Below are 19,039 nucleotides of genomic sequence, written 5' to 3'. Positions count from 1 at the left end.
ACCTTGGTCATAAAGGCTTCCTCAAGGCTAGGGTCAAAGGTGCAGGCTATCTCTAATACAAACACTTCTCTGGACTCTTCATCAACCACAACAACATCTGGTGTATTAGCTGTCAAAGATGTAAATATGTCTGGGTTATCACAGAGATGAAACATGGATGAAATGACACGGGAATGTTTGTACATTCTCACTGAGGGTGCATGATTTTTTTATATGAGTTCCACTATTCTATCATGGCGTGCTATGTACATCCCTTTGTATGCAATAAACATTGGTCTCATGTAGATTATGCAGAATTGAAGTTCCGCATTCAGAATCTCTTCCAAAAAGGCTCCTCCTGAGCCCAGCAGTAATAACGCCACGTTCCAGCAAAGCTACCATTGAATCCACCTTTGAAACATAAATGGACTGCATTTACAGGTATAGATGTTTTTCTGTAGTCTCTCTGACCACTCAAATGTGCTTTACAAAGTACTTCACATTCACTCACACACCGCCATGGCAGAACACCAAGAACCAGTGAGGGCTTTGCCAAATCGAACAAAGTTCTTATATAGGACAAAACCATTACAGTACGTCTCAGCTCTGAGTTCTGAATCAACCTCTGACGGGCTTTGACATAATTTTGTCTCAGAGGTTTCACCGTTTCTGGCAACAGACACAAGTGGACAAAGTGTTTGCTGTCTGAGTCTGACAGACACAGTGGACAAAGTGTTTGCTGTCTGGAAAGATAGACACAGTGGACAAAGTGTGTGCTGTCTGGACAGACAGACACAGTGGACAAAGTTTGTGCTGCCTGGACAGACAGACACGGTGGACAAAGTGTGTGCTGCCTGGACAGACAGACACAGTGGACAAAGTGTGTGCTGCCTGGACAGACAGACACAGTGGACAAAGTGTGTGCTGCCTGGACAGACAGACACAGTGGACAAAGTGTGTGCTGCCTGGACAGACAGAAACAGTGGACAAAGTGTGTGCTATCTGGACAGACAGACACGGTGGACAAAGTGTGTGCTGTCTGACAGACAGACACGGTGGACAAAGTGTGTGCCCCTCGACCCTGAAGCTGGGAGGTCGGGGTTCGATCCCCGGCCGCCTCATACCAAAGACTCTAAAAACGGGACCCGATGCCTCCCTCCTTCGCACACCGCATCTAGGGTTGGATCGGGAGTAAGTCCCTGTGACATAACTAGTGTCATGTCCAGGGTAGTGATGGGTCGTTCATGATCGATTCGTTCAAAATAACTAGTTCTTTGGCGGGAACGTGAAAGAACCCGTTCACATCCTGAAGCTGTTACGTTCACGCTTTCGTTCATGCCCCCCGTCCCCTCCCCCTCCCCCCGTACACAGGAACGGAGGGCGGGCTGTTCCCGCGACAGACGTCTGACAGTGGTGGGGTTGAGTTGCTTTTCACTAGACAATAGCGCTAATGAACGAATCATTTGAACGAATCATTTGAACGAATCATTTGAACGAATCATTTGAACGAATCATTTGAACGAATCATTTGAACGAATCATTTGAACGAATCATTTGAACGAATCATTTGAACGAATCATTTGAACGAATCATTTGAACGAATCATTTGAACGGATCGTTGCCGTGAACGTGAACAAAATCGCTTGTTGACTGAAATGACCGTTTTTTTCCCATCACTAGGGTGTAACTTGTACATCAAGCTGCCTCACGCTACAGAAACAGGAGATAGACCAGGGATGGCAAACTCATTTTAGCTCAGGGGCCACATGGAGGAGGGCCAGAGGGCCAGAGGGCCGGACCGGTACCGGACCGGTACCGGACCGGTAAAATCATGGCATAATAACTAATAATAACAATAACAACAACTTCAGATAGTTTTCTTTGTTTACTTTACTTAGTCTTAGTTAGTACAAGCACATTCTGAAAATGTAAACTTCACAAATAGGGATGGCCAAATGGAGACATTTTATTAACCGTTTACCGTTATGCCTTACCGATTAATTAATCGATTACCGTTAAGAAAAAAAAATGTGTTAAAAAAAAAAAAAAAAAATTATTTCAAGGGGCCAAGTCTACACAGTTTGTTTTGTGTCTCCAGGAGAGTTTCTAGTGTCTCTATCTCTCTCTGGAAGAGGTTGCACATGAACTCTGCAGCCGCACTGAGGCGCTCCAACACAAACAATACCAATACAAAGACGAGGAAGAAGAAGAGGAAAGTGGAAGTTACGTGTGGTTGCAGGTGTAGACTTGGCAAAAAAAATATTAAAAATTTTTTGGCACAAAAAAAAAAAATAAAGAATTTTTTTATTTTTATTTTTATTTATTTTTTATGCTTTGCAAAATCATCTCGCGGGCCGGATTAAACTAGCTAGCGGGCCTGATCCGGCCCGCGGGCCGTATGTTTGACATCCCTGAGATAGACTCATGGCTCGGCAATGCTTTTACTCGCTCCATTAATTAATCAGGCTGTGTGTATAATCGCCGAGAGATGGATTATCCTCAGCCAACCCTTTCTTCTAAACTGTCCATGGTACCATGGTTACGAGGCTGACAGACTGCAGAAATGGCACACGGGGGGCCTTAGGGGTTCAGGGTCTTCCTCGAGGTCTCTTCGACTCGCAGCCAAGGACAGGAGGAGCTGGGGAACCTTCCAGCGAGCAGATGGCTGCTCTTCTGGTACCTCCTGAGAGACTGCTAAGTTAATCCATCCAATCCGGGAACGCGTCTGTGTAATTTTAGATTTTAGCTATGACCATTATTTTATACATTGGGCTATTCAAAAATAGCCGATATACAAGCTCATAGCACGGCACCGAGTGCCGTGCTATGAGCTTGTAGATCTGCAATTTTTTTTTAACGTGAATATTTGTGCAAATCTTTCAATATATATATTTTTAAGGCCAACCTTTGTAACTTAAATCTTTGCTTCTGGGGGTCCCTGGAACGAAATATTTTGAGATGAGGGTCAGGGGCTAAATGTATATCATTTTGGGGTCCTTGTCATGACAAATTTGGGGAACCACTGATATTTTAGCAACACAGGTTTTTCAGGAACCTGTTAGGATTTAGAAGACATTTTGTAAATGCGTTCCTGGATTGAATGGGTTAAAGCTGTGAGATGAGATCCTCCTCTGTGCTCATGGTGTGTGTTGTGCCATAGTGCTATCATTCCACGGTGATCCAAATTTAACCGTGTCAGGCCCGCAGGTCTGATAAATTCATTAAGGCCAATCCCTGCAGTCGGATGAACAGGTACAAGCTGTTAGTATAGCCGGCTGACATCAGGTGGTACGAGCGTGCCCGATGGCAGTGTTGTATTTGTACTGTATACGTAAATGGAGCATAGGGACGCCATAGCTGACTGGGTAGAGAGGGCCGGCTGTGGAAACAGAAGGTCCCAGGTTCGAGCCCCGGCAATGTGTCGAGGTGTCCCTGAGCAAGGGCACAGAGGAAATTGAGCCACCATCCTAGATCAGTTATATATTTAAGACAGGCATATAGCCAGGCAGTTCAGACAGCTGTTTTAGGACCCCATGCTTACGCAGCAAAGAACGTAGCAGATCTACAAGCTCACAACACATAGCGGCACGACGCGATGAGAGCTTGTAGATTCGTTGTTTTTGTTCCGCATCACAGGCACGGAAATAACAGCGGTGTTAATGTTACTGAAGGGGTTCCAGAAGGTGTTAGGTCCCGTGTCCACTAGGCTTTTTTTTCTCAGCTGCAAACGCCTGGGCGCTTGCCTGGCAGTGCTTCCAGGCGCCTGAGTTGAAAATATTTGAGTTTTCGGCCAGCAGAGAAAAGCGCCTCTAATGCACACCAAGCATGCTGGAGTTTCCAAAAACGTGGCGCTCCCTTCTCCCTGAGCATGACACCACTTAACCCTTAACCCTTAAGGCTTAAAGTAGCCTCGATCTCGAGGCTTTTATTTGTTAGTTTTGCTAAAAAGTAAAAGCCTGGACCAACCAGTTGATGTTCCGGGCATAGGAAGTGTTTCATTTCCCCAACCAACCAGAGTGCAGTGGGCGTCGCTCCAAATGTTGTGACGTCAGGGCTCTCAATGCTACACATTTGGGAGGAGGAGGGGAGCGGGGCGGGGCACGGGCTGACGGACAATAGGAACCAATAGGATCTGGCGGAATTTTTCTCCGGAGATTTTGAACCCGCCCATCTAGACATGATATCAGACACACTAGGGCAGTCGAGTCTGTCGCTAACTGCTGCTCATTATTGCACAGCAGTCTGTGTGGTCCCCCCCCCCCGTGTCAGTTTGGTGACGTCATCAAAAAAGGGGCGTCGACACAATTTTGACTTTACTGACAGACAAGTCGACTTTCAAAGAATCAGAAGTCGTTAATGCCAGAGCGTGAATCTGTGTTGCTGGCAATGGTTTGTGTTGTGTGACATCAGAACAAAGCTCTGATCAACCTATATAAGATGTTACGTACATCGAGAGGGTGTTGGACAGAGGGACACACGGACAGTTAGACAGACAGACAGACAGTCAGACTGACAGAGGCAGATTGAGATGTTCTGGACGGTGTGGACGTTGCCCATGAAAAGAGGTCCTGTGCGCCCGAAGAGAGGACCAGAGTCACATTTACTTGATAGTTCTGCTGTGCCAGCGGGGGACAAGGTGTATTACTTTGGAGGGTACTTTGAGGACAAATCCCACACCATGGATCAGATTGATGTGAGCGTCTTCAACACAGTGAATTTACGCTGGATGAAGTTTCCCCCAGAAACACCTAGAAGAGGAGGAAGAAGTCCCGTTGAGGTTCCCTCCATGCGCTTTGGCCACACAGCTGTGCTGATAGAATCTACCGTCTACATCTGGGGGGGTTTAGTGAATTGTAAGAGAATACAGGATGCCAACGTCAACTGGGTTACCGTCACAGGGGACTACTTTGACAACGTTCTTTATGCATTTGATGTCGACACCCACAGATGGGTAAAGCCAGAGATTTCTGGGTTTGTTCCTGCATCGAGGGCCGTCCACTCAGCCTGTGTCTTGGGGAAGATCATGTTTATCTATGGAGGATACAGCAAGACTGGACCTCTTAATGACATCTACAAGTTGGACACCGCCACAATGGTCTGGTCTTTACTTAAAACCAGAGGTACTCCGCCACCTGCTTCACATCTTCACTCTGCCACCATCATCGGGACAAAGATGTTTGTATTTGGGGGCCGTGGGGAACAGGGGGAATACTACAACAACATCAGTGTGTTTGATACAGAGACCAACATCTGGCTGAACACGCCTTCTGCACATCTTCCAGCAGGACGCTGGGGTCATTCAGCCTTTACCTACAAAGGAGAGCTGTACATATTTGGTGGTTACATCCTCAGGATTAATGCTGTGTGTGAGTGGCAGTTCAATGATCTGTGGAAGTTAAATGCCAAGACCTTCTCATGGAAGAAGGTTGAGCCAAAGGGGATAGACCAGGACTGGAGTTCTGGTATGTGGTGTTCCATGGTGAGAGATCGTGTCATCCTCTTTGGAGGATACAGAAACCATGCACAGCCCATCTTACAGATCTTGGACTTAAGTCCTAGTCTGAAGACGTTATGCAAACTAGCAGTTATTCAGTACGATCTGGAGCAGGCGGGACTCCCACACAACATCAGGTGGGAACTGGCAGCCATGACAACAGCAAAAATGCCCTTGCGCAGGAAACGGGGTAGAAATTCGGGGTAGACAGTTACATAGTGCTGAAAATCATGAAAATATGTGCAAATCTTTACAAATGTCTTCTAAAATCCTAACTGTTGTTACATCAGTGGTTCTTAAACTTTTTCATGTCGGGGACCCCCAATATTTTTGGGCCACCGATCCCAATCAAAATATGTTGTTTGCAGGGACCCCCCAGAAGCAAAGATTTGAGTTAAAAAAGATTTGCACAAATGTTCAAGATTTTTCCAAAGTAGCAGATCTACAAGCTCGAGCTTGAGCTTGTATATCTGCTATTTTTGAATAGCCAAAGAAAGTCTAAAATGACAGACATGCGTTCCCTGGATTGAATAAGTTAATTAAGGAGCCGTGGCTCTGCCTTTGATGTGCGATCCAACATTATTATCATTATCCAATGTTGCTGGCTGCCATGGAATCCATGATACAAACATCAAGACAAGAAGTTAGGTAAGGGAGAAAGGATCGCTTTCGGCTAATCTATGAACTCCATTTAAGTTTTATTTTCGCTGTTTAAAGCATCAAAATCATTTTAACAAGTTGAACTCCATATATACATCGGCTATCTTTTCAGACCTCCCAAAATAATCTTATTTGAACTGAGGAGTCAGGACCCACCACCCTGACAAGCACTTGGAAGGAGTGGAGGCATAGAATGTAGATAGACTCCACAGATAAATATTGCTAAAATAGCAGATCAACTGTTTTCAAAAATGTTTTCCTCTTTCTTAGGTAATATTTGACAATGTTTGAAATGTTTTTATAGGATAGTTTGTTGATTACTTTGACACAGTAAATGGTCTTATTTTTCCTTCTTCTTTTTAGCGGTATTAACCCATCTCTGTCATTTTTGATATCTTTGGTTAATCAAAAATAGCAGATATACAAGCTCATAGCGCGGCACCGAGTGCCGTGCTATGAGCTTGTAGATCTGCCTTTTTTTTTTTTCTTGAAAATGTGTGCAAATCTTTGAATACTGTATATAATTTTGTAAGCGAACATTTGTAAAATGTTTTGTTCCAGGGACCCCCCCCCCCCCAGAAGCTTTGAGTTACAAACGTTTGCTTTAAAAATATATATATTCAAAGATTTACACACATTTTCATGATTACATTTTTTTTTTGCAGATCTAAAAGCTCATAGCGCGGCACTCGGTGCCGTGCTATGAGCTTGTAGATCTGCTATTTTTTACTCTTAAATTTTTATCCCACGATTTTGTAACCCTATTTTTTACACCCAGTGCCAATTGTCTATGTAATCCTGGGCACTACCTTCCCTCTGCCAACCTAGGGAGGCCAGGGCCGAGCTCATGCCTCCTTCAATGCATGAGAGCCAACTGACCTTCTTGTCACCTGACAGGGGAGAGTTTCCCTAGATGGACGTAGCGCGTGGAAGGAACACGTTATTCCAACCAGTTCCCTTCCCCTCCATCAGGCGCCCCGGCTGGCCAGGGGGAGGCAGTATAGTGACCAGGATTACTGCATGTTTTTGTGAGGGTACCTACCCTAGGAGACACGGGGAGAACATGCAAACTCCACACAGAAAGGCCCTTTCGCCAACCCCACCTAGGGTATGGGCACTGATGACGCGGAGGAGAGAACACGCCCCCAGCACCCACAGCGTCCCCTGCGGGAATCGAACCCAGGACCTTCTAGCTGTGAGGCGACAGCGCTACCGACTGCGCCACCGTGCCCCCTGATCTGCTATTTTTTAATAGCCAAATAAATCTTAAAATGACACAGATGCGTCTTAATGGATTAAAAGGTCTTAAATTGCCACTTGCACTATAAATGTACAGATACCCTGTATACTGTATGTTGGTTTGTTTACTGAGTGAGAAAACAATGTTAGCACATTAATGCTAATCCTCTGGGGACCCCCAGTTTGAAGAACCACTGCTCTATAGGGTCCTCATTAGGATAATCCTCAGAGACACATAAAATGTTAGCATCATGAATATGTAATGTGTTGATCCATAGCTTATCAATAACTAAACATGATCCTGGTCCCAGAGGAGATGGAGGGAGGCTCTACATGGAAACAACACCCACTAAACACCAGCCAACAGCGGTGTCGGTGGAAGTACTATTATGTATTGGTTAATAGTGATTAAAATGTTATTTTGTCCAATCTGTAATGGTAGAGCAAGGGTTCACAAATTGGGGGACCCTCCCAAATTATTTTGTGGGGGTCCCCAGATGATTAGCTTAGTGTGCAACATTGTTTTCTCACTCAACAGTAAACAAACCAACATACAGTGTATACAGGGTATCTGCACATTTATGAAGTTACAATTTAATGACTTTTAAGACCTTTTTAGTAGATTTAGAATGTACAAGCCACTGTGTCTTTCAAAAATAGCTCATAGCTGTTATGAGCTTGTAGATCTGCTATTTTTGAAAAATCGTGAAAATTTGTGCAAACCTTTGAATAATATATATTTTTTTAAAGCGAACATTTGTAACTCAAATCTTTTCTTCTGGGGGGTCCTTGGAACAAAATATTTTGAGATGTGGGGGTCGGCAGCCAAATACATATCATTTTGGGGTCTTTGACATGAAAAAGATTGAGAACCACTGATAGAGAAACATATGTTTTTCAGAAAACTGTTAGGATTTAGAAGACATTAATTTTGTACAATTGGCCTCAGGTCTTAAAGGGTTAATTACACCACAAATCCATACGTTCAATTTGCTGTGTCTGACATACATACATAGATAGCTCACAAAGTCATTGGTTTCCTCAGCTGTGTTCAAACGATCTCATTTACACACAATGGTCTGAGAGGTCAACAGAGGTCAAAGTTCCCCTTCAAGGGTGTACATAAAGAGGCCCTCTCGCATAAATTAGTACCACTGAATGTGCAGCTGCGAAGAAATACAAGAAATGCACTCATTATTAAATAATGTAATACATATAATATAAATACATACACAATGCAAATAACATTATATACAAATACATCACACTTTGGCTATTTTCACAATATGTATCTGTGGAACCGAGTCAAAGTCAAACTAAATGTAATGCCTACAATTCCAAGTGCTTGTCAGCGTGGCGGGTCGGCCGTTCAAATATGATTTTTGGGGGGGTCGCGGCCTGAAAAGTTTGGGAACCCTTGTTTTCGAGTATGTTAATACAATATAACTTATACGATTGGGGGTGGTTGAATTTGGTAGGCCTATATATTGATACATTTAAGATCCTACATGTGTCTATAGGTTGGACACAAGCTTTTGACACGATCCTGTTTCTGTTTTGACACACATTTTTAGCTGACGGTCAAAATTCTATTTCTCTCCCCAGAGCAAGCAGGCAGGTACTATATTATAGTATATTATCAGTGGGAGAAAAAAAAATCAGCACCAAAAACTGTTACTTTTCAGGATTCAAATTCAAAAACAGCAGAAGTAGCAGATACACAAGCTCAAAACGCGTCGCTTCGTGCCGCGTTTCGAGCTTGTAGATCTGCTACTTTTGATGCTTTTGTGTGATGCTGTAGTATCCTCCTATAATTTAAGAAACCTCTGTGGTGGTCGGTCGACGGTGGTGAGGCGCATATCTCCCCACGGGTATGGAGTAGTGGGTGTTAATTTACGAAAAAAACAGAACAACATGGAGATAAGAGGTTTCTGCCCGACAGCAACGATATACAACTCTGTAAATTGTCCATTTGAACCGCCAGTTGGCCCCGATGTTGAGGAGAACCAGTGATTTACAATACACCCCAGTCGTTCTTTCTTTCCTGCTCCGGAAAAGAGAGGGATGAGCTGAAAATGGAGGGACGGGAGAGATGAAGGGCAGAGAGAGAGAGAGAGAGAGAGAGAGAGAGAGAGAGAGAGAGAGAGAGAGAGAGAGAGAGAGAGAGAAGGAGAGAGGGACAGAGAGATAGAGGGAGGTGGAAAGAGGCCGACGAGAAGGAGCGAGATGAGAGAGAGAGAGAGAGAGAGAGGGAGGATGAGAGAGAGGGTATATAGATAAAGACATGAAAGGGAAGGTTGAGATTAGAGGCAGGGCGAAGAGAGGAGAGAAGATAGCCGTAGGAGGCATTAGCTATGCAGTGTTCTATACTGACCACCTGGTCTGTGTGTGTGTGTGTGTGTGTGTGTGTGTGTGTGTGTGTGTGTGTGTGTGTGTGTGTGTGTGTGTGTGTGTGTGTGTGTGTGTGTGTGTGTGTGTGTGTGTGTGTGTGTGTGTGTGTGTGTGTGTGTGTGTGTGTGTGTGTGTGTGTGTGTGTGTGTGTGTGCGCGCGCGCGCGTGCGTGTGTGTGCTTGCATTACTACTGGAGGTTCGGGCAGCTGCTCGGCTCTCACTTCTAGTAGCCTGGCCCACACATCTATAGCCTAGAATATAGGCTATACTATTATTACAATGACAATATTAAGTCCTTTTCCTTTTCATAACTGTCGCGGTATATGCTGTTCCAAAGCTCAAGTGTCCTCCTTGTACAAACACACACACACACACACACACACACACACACACACACACACACACACACACACACACACACACACACACACACACACACACACACACACACACACACTTGTAAATATCGATTAACATTTCAATGCCAGTCACACCTCACATGTTGGCTACACGTTTGGTTTACAGGCAGAAAAACAGGGTTTAAAGGGATATTTCACTTTCAAAAAAACTTTTGGTCATTTTATCGTCTACTCAGGCCTTTGTGAGCCCCCCAGACAGTTTTTAAGTTGCTCGATTCAGTATTTAGACATTTGATATTCATTTTATCAGACACGCCCCCTTCCTATACAAACCCATTGTAACTTCAAACTCCATTTTAACCATGATAGATTCATCAAAAACACCCGTCCTTGGTTCTGGTGACTCACCCTGCCCCCCTAATACGCGAGGGGGCCGTGTTTTTTCAATTACTTTTTTCATTTATTTTAAATATTTTTTTTGGAAAATGCAAAAAATTAAATACAATAAAAAAATAAAATAAAATAAATGAAAAAAAGTATCGGAAAAACACGGCCCCCTCACGCATTAGGAGGGCAGGGTGAGTCACCAGAACCAAGGACGGGTGTTTTCGACGAAACTAACCTGGTTAAAATGGAGTTCGAAGTTACAATGGGTTTGTATAGGAAGGGGGCGTGTGTGATAAAATGAATATCAAATATATAAATACTGAATCGAGCAACTTAAAAACTGTCTGGGGGGCTCACAAAGGCCTGAGTAGATGATAGAATTACCAAAAGTTTTTTTGAAAGTGAAATATCCCTTTAATGCATTTACACTGTTGAGTGAAAAATGGATAGCCTACATGAAAACTGAGGATTTGACTTCTGTTGAGGGATAAAAAAAAAATAGTCAAATGCCACTCACATCTCACAGGTATACTACGCTTCATTTGGCTTTGGCTCGAATATATAACTCTGAACAAATGTTTGTCTGGGAGGAAAATATGCCCTCGAACCTGCAGTGGCAAGCAATCCATGTCGTTAAATACCAGAAGTTCTGTCCAGTGTTGATTTTGACAGCAATTTTTGTTTTTTAGTTTTAGTCATAGTCTTTTGAATAAAATTCCATTTAGTTTTAGTCACATTTTACTCATCTATAATGTTTTACTGTTAGTCTAGTTTTAGTTGACTAAATATCATAAGATTATAGTCGACAAAATCTACAGTTGATTGTTGTAGATCTGCTATTTTCAGAGCGCAACACCCGAACCAAACATAAAATTACTTGTCTTTAAGTTCTGGTGGATCTCTTCTCCACTCGTCCCTCACTATTTTAGTCTAGTTTTTATTTTGTCTTAGTTTTAGTCATCATAGCTTAGTTTTTATTTTGTTTTTATCTAGTTTTTGTCAGTGAAAAAAAGGTGGTCGACAAGTCGACGAAATCAACACTGGTTCTGTCGCGTTGACTTTGGAGAAAAAAACATTCACTGGTAGCGACAGAGTAAACAATACCTACTCAGTTACACAGATTAACTTTTCAAAGTGAAATTTATGGCTGCTGTCTGAAGCCGGAGACAGAGACAGACTTTCTGTGTGACCAGACGCGTACGTGTGTCATTGAAGAGCACACGGCGAAACAGCTGATCGCTACATGGGTTATGTAAACCAATAGGTGCCTAGACAGGTGTAAAAGGCACTTCCGGTTACATACTATTACTTGGACACATGAACATTGAGGATTTTACTGTGTGTGTGTGTGTGTGTGTGAGGATTTTACTGTGTGTGTGTGTGTGTGTGTGTGTGTGTGTGTGTGTGTGTGTGTGTGTGTGTGTGTGTGTGTGTGTGTGTGTGTGTGTGTGTGTGTGTGCGTGTGCGTGCGTGCGTGCGTGTGAGTGCGTGCGTGCGTGCATGCTCGTAGGAGGAGATGAAGAAATGAACACAGGATATTGCTTGTCACTCTTCAATCTCAGCTTTTGTTGTTTGCTCCTTGATTATTTATTTTAAAGCCCTCCTTTCATTCGTCTCTCTCTCTCTCTCGTCTAGCTTTCTCTCCTTTCATTCTGCTCTCTCTCTCTAGCTCTAGCTCTCCCTCCGGTCTAGTCGTCCTCCTTCAATCTCCTGTCATTTCCCCCTTTCATGTTCTGCACTCCAGGGTCCCTCTCTCCCCCCCCCCCTCTCTCTCTCTCTCTCTCTCAGCACCTGTCTTTTCTCTGCAGCACTCACTCTCTTCATTGAAAGGCTAAATCCTTTTGATCGTTTATCTTGATGTCCTCAATTTGCTGTGTCAATCCGCTGCATGCCTTCTCTTTGTAAGAAGTTGAACGAGACAAGGGTGCTGTCTGCAGACTGCTGCCTCCCTGGTGATCAGAGATGGTAGAGCTCACAAAGGCTCACAAAGGCTCACAAAGGCAACTGTGTTTAAATCAGACCCAAGGCCTGTTGTCCCCCAGTCACTGCCTTCTGTTGCCTTCTATTACCTTGAGCTCATACTAACAATGGAGACACTTCAACCATGTCTGCATACATCATTCTTTGACACAAAACATTTCATTTTAGCTGCTGTATTGCCATGTGTCGATGAATTGAGTGAAAATAAAGGATCCCAATGGAAACAAGCCATAGTGCTTTCTTGGGTTTAAAATCCTCTGAACAGACCTTCTATTGAACTGTACTTCCCTGTGCTTGTCTTTGCAAACTGTTACTAAAGTATTCAATCAATCGATCGATCAATCAATCAATCAATCAATCAATCAATCAATCAATCAATCAATCAATCAATCAATCAGTCTTTCATATTGTTGCTCGCTGTTGTTTATGTTGTCTGTTGATTATAAAGTTGTTATGTGTATCAGGACAGTCAGTCCTAAAGATCACATTTGAGCCACACATCTCTGGTCATACTGTAATGATGGGTGCTGTTGTTCCTATGCCTCATAGTATTTCATTATTAACTGTCAATCATAATGATACAATATATAGTTATTGTTACAACTTACAACTATTGTTCTCTTATGTTAATTACGGGGCCAGCTTGCCAGCATGGCAGCAGGCCCTGTTTTAATATCGGCATTATTTCGTTTCTTCTCCTTCTGCCACTTTTCGCAGTTCTGGCTGAACCGTGCATACGCTTTTTACGAAACTCTGCCATATGATAGATGGTCATGAAAAACTATCAAGAAATAAATCTCACAATCTTTCGTCAAAAGGTGGCGCTATAGCACTCAATTGAAAATGCCAACTTTGAACAGGTACAACTCATACCCTGTTTGACCTACAGCAATAAAACTTCCATACACACATGCGTCTACTCATGATGAACAACTTTCACACTCTGAAAAACTGTTAAAATCTATGGAATCCTGGGATTTTTGAGCAATTTGCACGAAACTTTTTACACATGAACTTTGGACCTATGCCGACATAAAATAGGGAGCGGATTTTTTCCAAGTGAAAAAATGAAGCTTTAATGAGCCAATGAATATTGCAGTTTTATGACAATTATTCATCTGCCCCTAACACATACATGCAGACTCACATTTCTTTTAAACTTTGCGGTAATGTAGATGGTCATTCCAAACATCACCGAAACCAATCTTACTCCAATTGGTCACTATGGCTATGGCGCTATAGCGATTTTTTGAAAATGCAAACTTTAAACAGGCAAAAGTCATGCCTCGTTTGGCCGACAGCCATTAAACCTGCTTACACATGTGCCTTGACTCATGAGGAACACATCTATCACGTTGACCAGTAAGCTTCGCCCTTAGATTGTCCGCAATTTTGAGCAGTTTGAAAAACACTTAAACCCAGGATTTTTCAGCTATTTGCGTGAAACTGTATCATCTGTGTTGTCTCTCTTTTTCAAATGTTTTGTCTGTTGGTCCAATGGCTTCTCGCTTAAACGTGTGCCTCACAACCTGAGGGTCGCCAGTTCAAGCCTCATTTGATGCAGACTTCATTAAAGTTGCATTGCACACAACATGATTGTGTCAATTAATACAAGTGCAATTGTTAAAGATAACCAGAAATAATTATTTGAGAGAGTATGTCTTTTCAATGTATGACATACTTCATTGTGAAAATAGCCGATCTACAATCAAACAACAGCTTGTAGATCGGCTACTTTCACTAGTTCGTTCTGAGGAGACAAAAAAAATCTTTATTGCTAAATGGTTTGTGAACCAGTTATCTAGAGTAGTTCGGGACACAGAGGCTTGGTTCATAATGGACGAAAATAATTATAGATGTCAACAGACACTGTCAGGGAGGCCATATCTAGCTCAATGAGAAGAGAGGCAGCCTGTGAGTCCGTGGGTTGCTGGTACGATCCCTGTCCCTGGCAATGTATAGAGGTGATCATAATTTGGCATTCTTGGGTTTACACATAGTGTTTCTTGAGGATAGACTTAGGCGTTGTTTTACTGAGGTTAGGGTTAGTGAGGGTTTAAAATGCTCATTTGTTAATTGCATGGTCTTCTTTCTCTCAAGTTCAGTCTTCTATGTTTCTATGGCTTATTGTGCATATTACTTATCATTGCTTCTTTCTTTTTTCTTTCTATATTCACTGGCCCCGTATTATTGCTGCTTGCAGCTATATTTCATTTTATTACACAGCTTGGTTGAATGCTTGATTCTGATTGGTCATTATTTCTTGATAATGACCGATGAGCTCTATAACAGACCGCTGTCTAATCAAAGATTAATTAAAGGTTAATAGCACCTGCTCATATTAACCTGCGCTGCTTGATTTTATGATTTATCCAACATGACAGCCATGTAAATAAACGCACAATGTCATTTACAACTAAACGTTGCTCTCAAGAAGCAGTTTTTGAAAACATTTGAAGTGAGAAATAGATGATGCAATAACCGACAAGTGATTCTATTTGATCCACTACACTTCCTTGTTTATCGTGGCGCACCAACGCAAGAATACCAGAACACTTATATTACACACGGTATTATAGGCAAATCCGGTGGTATTGGGGCAAGTGTGTTTTGGGGCGAGTCTTCCGGTTACCTTATGGACTACTGTCATTTGTTTTCCGAGGCAAACTTGTCCGCCCAGCCCAATACTTATGGAATACTACAGCAAGGAAATACTTCGTTTTGTTGTTACTTTTGGGTCAATTTATTTATTAAGTAGCCGTGTAATAAGCAGGAAAATGTATGGGGAGGTGATCATTATTGAAAATGAAAGCCCTTGAGGGTGATTATCCCCCTGTCGGGCTTTAATTTTCAATAATGACCATTCATTTACAATAATGACCACCTCCCCATACATTTCCCTTGCATATAATCTCACCTTGCTTCTGAAATTACATGTAGGCCCACGTGGGGGGGGGGGGGGGGGGGGACATGTCTGTGGAGGGAGATTTAGTTTTCCGGTTTGTTGTTCATTCATTCATTGTCATGCTCGCTGGCTCTGGTGTGGACTTAGTTCCTCCGCTCTGGTAACACCAACCTTCTCCTCATCCCCATGACCTAAGCTCTGTACCCTGGGTGACCGGGCTCTGGTAACACCAACCTGTGACCTAAGCTCTGTACCCTGGGTGACCGGACCTTCTGCTGGGCCGCTCCTCCTCCACTCTAGAATAACCTCCATGTCCACCTGAGAGCACCACAGTCTGCTGGTGCTTTTAAAAGAGGACTAAAGACCTACCTTTTTAATAAAGTTTTATTTTTGCCAGACCCCAGGGGTCGGCCTACATGAGGCTTTGCCGGTCGGCCGGTCGGTCGTTCGGTCTGTCCCTCTTTTCCTACCTGTCCCCTTGATTGGCCAAGCTTCGCGTGACGTAGTGCTCTGATCTTCAGATTTCAACCACTAGGGGTCTGGCAGTGCTCCGAGGAGCACTTCTTCTAGTTTACTCACACCTACACTTTATGCCCTCACATGATTTTCTATGTTTTAAAATATTTTTTATACTAATATTTTACCCTGATTGTAGCACTTTGATATTTCTTTCAAATGTAAAGTGCATTATAAATAAAATTCATTTTTATTATTATTATTACTTATGTTTCTCTGCACCAGAGTCAGGGCACACTGAAGACTGGTTGATTATTATTGCCATTCTGACAAGTAAAGAAGATAAATGTGATATTCAATAGTCCTCAAGTATTGATCGGTGCCAAATGCTTTCTTTGTTTAGTGTTTTTGTTCTGTCTCTATTCTCATCTCCAGTGTAGGAGTGCGTGCGTGCGTGTGTGCGTGCGTGTGTGCGTGCGTGTGTGCGTGCGTGCGTGTGTGCGTGCGTGTGCTCGCACGTGCGTGTGTGCGTGTACCATTGTTCTCTGTTTAAGCATACCTGCCAAGAACCGCATGGTCTTGTTTTCTGTCTTGCTCAAAGTATTTAATTTCCTCACTGTATCTATCACTTCATCTCTTCATCCCCCTCTCCTACTCTCTCTCTCTCTCTCTCCCTCTCTCTCCCTCTCTCTCTCCTACTCTCTCTCTCTCTCTCTCCCTCTCTCTCCCTCTCTCTCTCTCTCTCTCTCTCTCCTCTCTCTCTCTCTCTCTCTCTCTCTCACTCTCGCTCACTCTGTCTCTGTCTGTCTGTCTCTCTGTCTCTGTCTCTGTCTGTCTCTCTGTGTCTCTCTCTCTCTCTCTCTCTCTCCTCTCTCTCTCTCTCTCTCTCTCTCTCTCTCTCTCTCTCTCAATTTCAATTAAGTTCAAATAAGCTTTATTGGCATGAGAAAAAATATGTTGATATTGCCAATGCAAAAGTGGAACAAAACAATCAAAACAAAACAATTTATGTACAATTTTGTATTGTGTAAAGTGTAAAACAGAGCTATGTTACAAGGGAACCTTACAAAACTATACACATTTTGCACACACACGCACACACAGGGCCCTAATAAACTCTCTCTCTCACCTGCCCCTGTAGGAGCTAAAGGGTCAGATGACTCAGTTGCGCCCCCTGCTGTCTGTGGTGGAACAGTACAGGGCGGACCTACTGACCTTGGTCGGCCTGCGATTGGACCTCCACAACCTGTCCGTCATCCTGTCGGCCATTCAGGAGGAGATCGGCGCCTACGACTACGAGGAGCTTCAGCAGAGGGTTCTGCTGCTGGAGACCAGGCTGCACGCCTGCATGAACAAACTGGGTATGTGCAGAGGCAATGCATCCAAACCCATACAACCAATAAAGCCACTTAAAGGGATATTTCACTTTCAAAAAAATTGTGGGTTCTTTTATCATCTACTCAGGCTTTTGTGAACACCCCGGACAGTTTTTAAGTTGCTTGATTCAGTATTTAGATATTTGATATTCATTTTATCAGACACGCCCCCTTCCTATACAAACCCATTATAACTTCAAACCCCATTTTAAACATGTTAGATTCATCAAAAACACTCGTCCTTGGTTCTGGTGACTCATCCTGCCCTCCTAATACGTGAGGGTTGTTTTCAAATACTTTTTTCTTTTATTTAATTACTTTTTTTTATTGTATTACATTTTTTTTTTTCAATTTAAAAATAAATAAATAAATGAAAAAAGGAATTGAAAAAACACGGTCTCCTCACGTATTAGAAGGACAACGTCAGTCACCAGAACCAAGGACGGGTGTTTTCGATGAATCTAACATGGTTAAAATGGAGTTTGAAGTTATAATGGGTTTGTATAGGAAGGGAGCGTGTCTGATAAAATGAATATCAAATATCTAAATACTGAATCAAGCAACTTAAAATCTGTCCGGGGTGCTCCCTGAAGCTTTTTAAAAAGTCAAAACCCTTTAATCTTGCTCATCGTTGCTGTCAGAAAACCTCCCATTTCCATATTTGGTTCCCAACCTTTTTAGCTCGGGACCCAAAAGAGACATTTGATGTCTCCCTTGGACCCAGACTAGTGAAAATAGCAGATCTACAAGCTCACAATGCGTCACCGTCCTTTAAACCACTGTGTGTGTTTGTCACTCATACACAGGTTGTGGTCGTTTGACCGGGTGTGAGCATCCCGATTACCGTGAGGGCCTCTGGATCCCGATTTGGCTCCTGGATGACCGACGCCATGATTCCCAGCTCCGACAGCAGGGTAGGTGTGCGTGTGCATGTACTGTGTGTGTGCGGAAACCTTGTGTGTCCAAAATTACTTTTCAGAAAATGGAAAGTAAGTTATGCCAGGGATAATTGACGGCCAGCAGGTCATTGTTGAGAAATAAAACCCGACAGGATGATTAGGCACCGACGTGTAGCGGAGGTGCCTAATCACCCTGAAGGGCTTCTTATTCTCAACAAATGACCGGCTGTCAATGGGGCATAGAGTGGTGCCCATTTTCTGGTTCCACTCAAAAATAGTCCATGCATTTTTCCCATAGAGATTTCCCCAAAATATTTATATCAATTATTTTAAGCCTAGAATCAAGCCATCCAGGGTCTTGGTGAATCTTGACCATAAAACATTTTATTCTGTGATTTTTGTTGTTGTTGAATATTATATAATATATTATATGATGTACTATATTTAATAAATACACTTTTATTTTTTTTAAATCATGACCAGAATCTGGTCATGATTCACCAGGACCCTGGATGGCTTGATTCTAGGCTTCAAATAATTGGTATAAATATTTTTGGAAAATGGCCGCCACTGCTGTGCCCTATTATCCCGCTTATTACACGATATGTCCTTGCTTACGGTAATGAAAGTATTCCATAAGTGTTCCGCTGGGCGGACACGGTCGCCTCGGAAAACAAGTGTTGTCAACAAGTGAAAACAAGTGTTGTCGTCTATTTCTCGCTTCAAATGTTTTCAAAAACATTCTTGAGAGCAGCGTTTAGTTGTAAATGGACATGGTGTGTTTGTTTACATGGCTGTCATCATGTTGGATGCAGGTGCAGGTGCTCTGAGACTTTGATTAGACAGCTGTCTGTTATAGAGCGTCGCAGTTCCCGCCCACTTCCGGTTTTTTTTGGTGCCGGAAGAAAAAACTC

General features: G+C 42.9%; 1 pseudogene across 1 annotated transcript in view; it reads left to right on the top strand.

Annotated features, from left to right (window-relative positions):
* The window catches only part of LOC308106209 (noelin-2-like), a 56,757-nt pseudogene that overhangs the window by 32,338 nt on the left and 5,380 nt on the right, over nucleotides 1–19,039 (top strand). Inside the window, exons 4-5 of the transcript in view lie at nucleotides 16,992–17,211; nucleotides 18,033–18,140. The product of the transcript in view is annotated as a noelin-2-like (transcript). The remainder of the gene's footprint in view (nucleotides 1–16,991; nucleotides 17,212–18,032; nucleotides 18,141–19,039) is intronic.

The sequence above is a fragment of the Gymnoscopelus braueri genome, assembly GCF_963280865.1.
Source record: "Gymnoscopelus braueri genome assembly, chromosome: 2".
NCBI lineage: Eukaryota > Metazoa > Chordata > Actinopteri > Myctophiformes > Myctophidae > Gymnoscopelus > Gymnoscopelus braueri.
Note: the sequence above shows the minus strand (reverse complement) of the source record. Positions and strands in the feature narration are given on the sequence as shown.